The sequence below is a fragment of the Globicephala melas genome, chromosome 11 (genome assembly GCF_963455315.2).
Source record: "Globicephala melas chromosome 11, mGloMel1.2, whole genome shotgun sequence".
Classification (NCBI taxonomy): domain Eukaryota; kingdom Metazoa; phylum Chordata; class Mammalia; order Artiodactyla; family Delphinidae; genus Globicephala; species Globicephala melas.
The window spans coordinates 23,076,868-23,083,292 of record NC_083324.2 but is presented as its reverse complement, the minus strand read 5'-3'; positions in this window follow the sequence as shown (position 1 = coordinate 23,083,292).

Here is a 6,425-nt window from a genome sequence, read left to right as displayed (position 1 = left end):
TATGTATTGAAATATAATGTCGAGTGAAAAGCAAGTTTCACAATGTTTATTATACCATTTACATAAATATTTATTTAAATATTTTTATTTAAAATACAGTTTATGTAGCAAATATATATAGACATGGACAGGAAAGATAAAAACCATCCTCAGGGTACAGGTTGCCTCTGAAGAGAGAAATAAAGAGGGGCTAGGTCAGGAGAAAGGATTGAAAAAGGGGGTTTCAAACTTAATTGTAATATTTTATTTCTTAAAAAATAATCACTGAAGCAAACATAAAAAAGTTAACATCTATCAATTCTGGGTCATGGATACCTGAATATATACCATATTATTCTCAGTACTTTTCTCCTTATTTTAATCATTTCATAGCTCTATAATAAATTGGTAGCTATACATCTTAAAGAAAAATAAATAATAGGAGTTCAAAACCAAAAATGTATACTACTTAAAACATTTCCAATGATATCCCAAAATGACTATTGGTAAAAATAAAGATATTTTTAAAATAAATAGCTGACTTTAAAAATCAGCTATTTTTAAAATGAGCATATTTTTAAGCTGAATGTTAATTACACAGTAGGACTTAACGGAAAGTGGTTAGTATGTTCTTTAGACAAAGAATGAATGTCTTTAATGTGTTTACATCAAGAATTAATTATGAATAACTACTTTAAAACCTGTGGCAAGTAGCTGAAGGGAATAGTGAAGATGATTGTAGAAATTAATGATTTCAAGACTGAGTCTTTATAAAGAAAATGGACAAATTTCTAAAAAAATCTAAGAACATAAGAAAACATAATCAGTGAAATTAGAAAGGAAAAAGATGTTACTACAGAGATAACAGAGAAGCGAAAATGAAAAGAGAATACTATACACACTGGTATAATGTATTCAAAAACATAATAAAACGAATAATTTTTCTGAAACAATACACATATAATATCCTGACTCAAGAAGAAATAGGAAACCCAAATAAAAGGTAATCCAGGGAGAAATTAAGGAAGTCATCAAAGGCTCTTGCTCTAAATAATATTATGAATATAACATCAAAGCAATAGATAATTTTTGTGCATTATAAACTATTCTGGACCATGGAAAAATATTAGAAGGCTACCTCAAGTCATTTTCCAAAGTTAAATCCTAAAATCTACACGTGTCAAAGACAACATTAAAACGTACTCTATAGATCTGTTTCACTATGGTATAAGGTGTGTTTTAAAAAAAATAACAGTAGAATTCACCAATATGTTGAAATAATTCATCATATGATATCAGGATGTTAACTCATCAGTAGAGCAAATAAGAAAACCATGAAGAAATCTCAATAAGTTTTAATGAGTATTTTGATGAAATTTAATGCTCATTACCTATTTAGATATCTCTTTAAGTCTAATATTCAAGGGACTTCCCTTGGCGCAGTGGTTAAGAATCCACCTGCCAATGCAGGGGACACGGGTTTGAGCTCTGGTCTGGGAAGATCCCACATGCCGCGGAGCAACTAAGCTCGTGCACCACAACTAATAAGCCTGTGCTCTAGAGTCCGCAAGCCACAACTACTGAGCCCGCGGGCCACAGCTCCTGAAGCCTGTACGCCTACAGCCCGTGCTCCACAACAAGGAGAAGCCACCGCAATGAGAAGCCCACGCACCGCAACAAAAAGTAGCCCCCGCTCGCCGCAACTAAAGAAAGCCCGTGCTCAGCAATGAGGATCCAGTGCAGCCGGAAAAAAAAAAAAAAAAAGACTAACATTCAAACTAATTATCCTTAATAAGTAAACCAATTTCTAGTTCAGATCAGTATCCAATGTCATACATAAGGATGAAATGGTAGAAGCATTTGTGTTAAATTAGAAATAAAACCAGAATTCCATATCTAGCATTGTTCTAGAGATTCTGGAAAAGGCAAAAAACCAGAAAAAAGTTGTATATGTGGAGTAAAACTGAACAAATGATCATGATGAATTTCTGATGATATATTTTAATCTAAAAATCCCAATACAATCAATTAAAAGTCTATTAGAATTAATGAGCATAATAGAGACTACATATACATATATATCTTCACTTATATATATATATGTCCAGTCTCTATATAAAATATGTACATTTACATATAAACAAATATACACATACACATATGCATATATATCTATAAAAATATACTAGTGGCTTTTTAATGCATCAATCAGAAAATATATTAAAAACAAAAAATATTACACACACACACACACGCACACAAATCCATCTATCTATCCCTCTAACATTAAGAATAAAAACACCACTTTGGGATTAACCTAAATGGCAATACTAATAAAATATATGAGGAAAATACCCTATTAATTTAAAAAATCAATTTGTATACACTAAGAAAATACACACATTCTAGGTTTTTATACAGGACAAATAAATATTGGAAGATATTCATTATTCCCAAATCAGTGCGTACATTAAAACAAGAAAATTTTTTTCACTTGGCAAAATGATTCTAAAATTGATCTAAGGGAGTAAACAAGTGAGCCTCCAGCACGGAGTCTGGCACGTGGTAAACACTCAAGGTCTGTTAAATTACAAGAGCTTATGAAGAGAAAACTCGACAAGAAGAGGAGAACCATAAAAATGTGGATAAAGCCATGGAAGGGGAAATTCAAGAAAGAGGGAGAAATCAACACAATTAAAAGATCAAGAAAAAGAGAATAAATTTGGCAATTAGGATGTCAGTGTTGGGTTTCAAAAGAAAGAACAAATATATGATCTTTTTCTTCCCTGCGTAATTGAAACAGGTGACAAATCAGCTAAAAAGAGTGAGGCAAATGGATGCTTAAAGCATTGCCATTATTACGGATAAAACTGGTATTGCAGAATGTGAGTGCCACAGGGCAGGCTAGTGGCTTTCCCAACATGGAGCTCAGTATTAGAGTATCCTCCTAGTCTCAGATAGACCTGGCTGGAAACAACTGAGAACATGTTTTCTCTGGTCAGACTTGCTCCTAAGAAGAAAGAAAAGAAAGAAAAAAGAAAGAGGGTTTCAAAAGCAGGAGACCAGAAAGTTCACCAGTAGTCATTTCATATATAGAATACTATTTAGCACTGAAAAGGAAGGAACTACAGCAAGGCTCATGAAATATTAAAGACATAATAGTAGCAAAAGAGGCAACTCACAGAAGAATCCAAGCAATATGCTTCCATTATTATAAAGCTCAAAACAGACAAGGATATACAAAACAGTGTTTAGAGATAAATACATAGAAAGGAAACATTTTAACCAGGGGATTATCACAAATGTCAGGAGAGCGGTTATCTCTGGGGCAGAGAAGGGCTGCCATAACCATCGAACACAGCGGCCTTCTAGGGAAGGCATTGATTATATTCAACTTCTTGAGTCATCTTTAAATATGTATTTTGTGTATTCTTTTGTATGCATAATATATTTCAAGTAGAAAAAAATGGAAATTGACATGAAAAATAAGAGCTAGAAAACCTTTCTCTCTATAACATCTATATCTTGGGTTTCCTAAACAAAGCCTCCCAGTTAATTATTAAACTTTTAGCTGTCTCTTTTGGAAAGATATCAGTTGACTCCTTCTCATCTTCTGCCACGACTGTTTTAACTTAAAAAAAAATTATAAATTCACAGGAAGTTGCAAAGATAGTGCTTCAAGGTTCGAGTATCCATGATCTGATTTCACCCAATGTTTATGTTAATTATAGTACACCATCAAATCAATAACTTGACATTGTGTGCACAGTTCTGTGTCATTTTATCACAGGCGTAGATCTGTGTAACCATCATTAGAGTAAACACACAAGACAATTCTACCACCAGAAAGATTTCCCTCATGCTACACCTTTATAGTCACGCCCCCCCCAGCTGCCCATCAGCCCTAACCCCTGGTAATCTCTAACCTGCTTTCCATCTCTGTAAGTGCATCATTTTGAGAATATTATGTCAAGGGAATCATACAGTATGAGACTGGCTTTGTTTACTCAGCATAATGCCCTTGACCCATCCAAGTTGTTGTGTGCATTAAAAGTTCAATTCTTTTTCTTGCTGAGTCGTATTGTAAGGTATGGATGTACCACAGTTTAACCATCCACGTACTGAGGGACATTTGAATTGTCTCTAGTGTTTAGGTTTTTACAAATAAAGCTGCTATGAACAATCATGTACAGGTTTTTGGGTGGACATAAGTTTTCATTTATCTGGGATAAATGGCCAGGAGTGCAATTGCTAGATCATACGGTAAATACATAGCTTTTTTTTTTTCAGAAGATGTTGGCGGTAGGAGTTTATTTATTTATTTATTTATTTATTTTTGCTGTGTTGGGTCTTCGTTTCTGTGCGAGGGCTTTCTCTAGTTGTGGCAAGCGGGGGCCACTCTTCATCGCGGTGTGCGGGCCTCTCACTATCGCGGCCTCTCTTGTTGCGGAGCGCAGGCTCAGCAGTTGTGGCTCACGGGCCTAGTTGCTCTGCGGCATGTGGGATCCTCCCAGACCAGGGCTCGAACCCGTGTCCCCTGCATTAGCAGGCAGATTCTCAAGCACTGCGCCACCAGGGAAGCCTATGGTTAGTTGTTTTGTTTTGTTTTTTTGGTACGCGGGCCTCTCACTGTTGTGGCTTCTCCCGTTGTGGAGAAGAGGCTCCAGATGCGCAGGCTCAGCGGCCATGGCTCACAGGCCCAGCTGCTCCGCGGCATGTGGGATCTTCCCGGACCGGGGCACAAACCCGTGTCCCCTGCATTGGCAGGTGGACTCTCAACCACTGCGCCACCAGGGAAGTCCCCCATAGTTAGTTTTTTAAGAAACTGCCAAACAATTTTCCAGAGAGGCCGTAACATTTACATTTCCACCAGCAACGTAAGGGAGATTTACTTTCTGTGCCTCTTCACCTGTATTTGGTATTGTCACTATTTTTCATATTTTAACAGCTCTCATAGATACGTATAGTAAGAGCTCATTGTGATCTTAATTTGCATTTCTCTAATGTCTAGTTGTATTAATTTCCTATTGCTGCTGTAAGAACTTATCACAAACTTAGTGCCTTGAAACAACACAAATTTATTCTCTTACAACTGAGGAGATGAGAAGTCTAAAATGGGTCTGCAGGGCTGTATTCCTTCTAGGGGAGAATCTGTTTCCTTGCTTTTTCCAACTTCTAGAGATGATCTTTGGCTCCTGGCCCTTTCCTCTGTCTTCAAACGCAGCGTCATAGCATCCGCTCTTATCTCTGATCCTGCCTCCCTCTTATAAGGACCCTTGTGATTATATCAGGCTCAGCAGCATAATCCAGGACAATTTCTTCTCAAGACTCTTAAAAATTTAATCACATCCTCAAAGTTCCTTTGGAACGTAAGATAACATATTCACAGTTTCTCGGGATTCGAATTATGGATTTTGAGGGGGCGTTATTAGGTCTATCATGGTTAATGATGTCGAGCATCTTTTCGTGTTGGTCATCCATGTATCATTTTCAGTGATGTTGTTTACATGGGACTGTTTGGATTTTGTTATATTCTGCTTTACGGTTAGGAGGGTTCTTTGTATATTTTAGATATAAGGTCTTTGTCAGATATATTTCTTTGAGTTTGCAGCTTGTCTTTTCATCATCTTAACAGGGTCTTTCACAGAGAAAAAATTTTAAATTTAGTTCTGATGAGGCCCAGTTTATTGATCGTTTTTCTTTGTGAATCGTGCTTTTGGTGTCAAGTCTCAGAAGTCTCTGCCTACCCCTAGATCATGAAGATTTTCTCCTGTATTTAAAAAACGTTCATAGTTTTACATTTCACACTGGGGTCCATGATTCATTTTGAGTTAATTTCTGATAAGGTGTAAGGTTTAGATCATAGTTCATTTGCTAACATTGTTTCTTTGCTTAGACTCTATTATTTCATCTGTTTCAAGTGTTAGGAATTGCTCAGAAACAGTTTCATGATGGCTGCTTTAAAGTCCTTGTCTGATAGTTCTAACATCTGTGTCATTTTGGTCTTGCCAGATGTTGATTTTCTTTCCTCGTATAAGTTGAGATTTACTTGGTCCTTTGCATGATGAGTGATTTTCAGTTGAAGTTATTGTGCCATTCCTCAGGTGTGAGGACTCTAGTCCAGCTGCCTCTCCTCTCTACATTTCAGACTCTTTTTATGTCTGTTTTATATATAATACCCAGGGGTTTTAGATGTGCCTAGTAAGAGGAATAGGGAAAACCGTCTACTCTGTCTTTCCAGACGTGGAAATGTCCATGAATGACTTTTAATGGCACTTTGGTTATTGAGCACAATTATGCCACAATATTTGATTTAAAAATTTATTTTTATTAGGTCGTATTGCCAGTGTTTTTGTGCATATACTTGATTGAAGGCCAATAGTTGTAGCATGTGACCATATCAGTAGAATGGGATTTATAATTCTGATATTTAACTCCAAAATCAT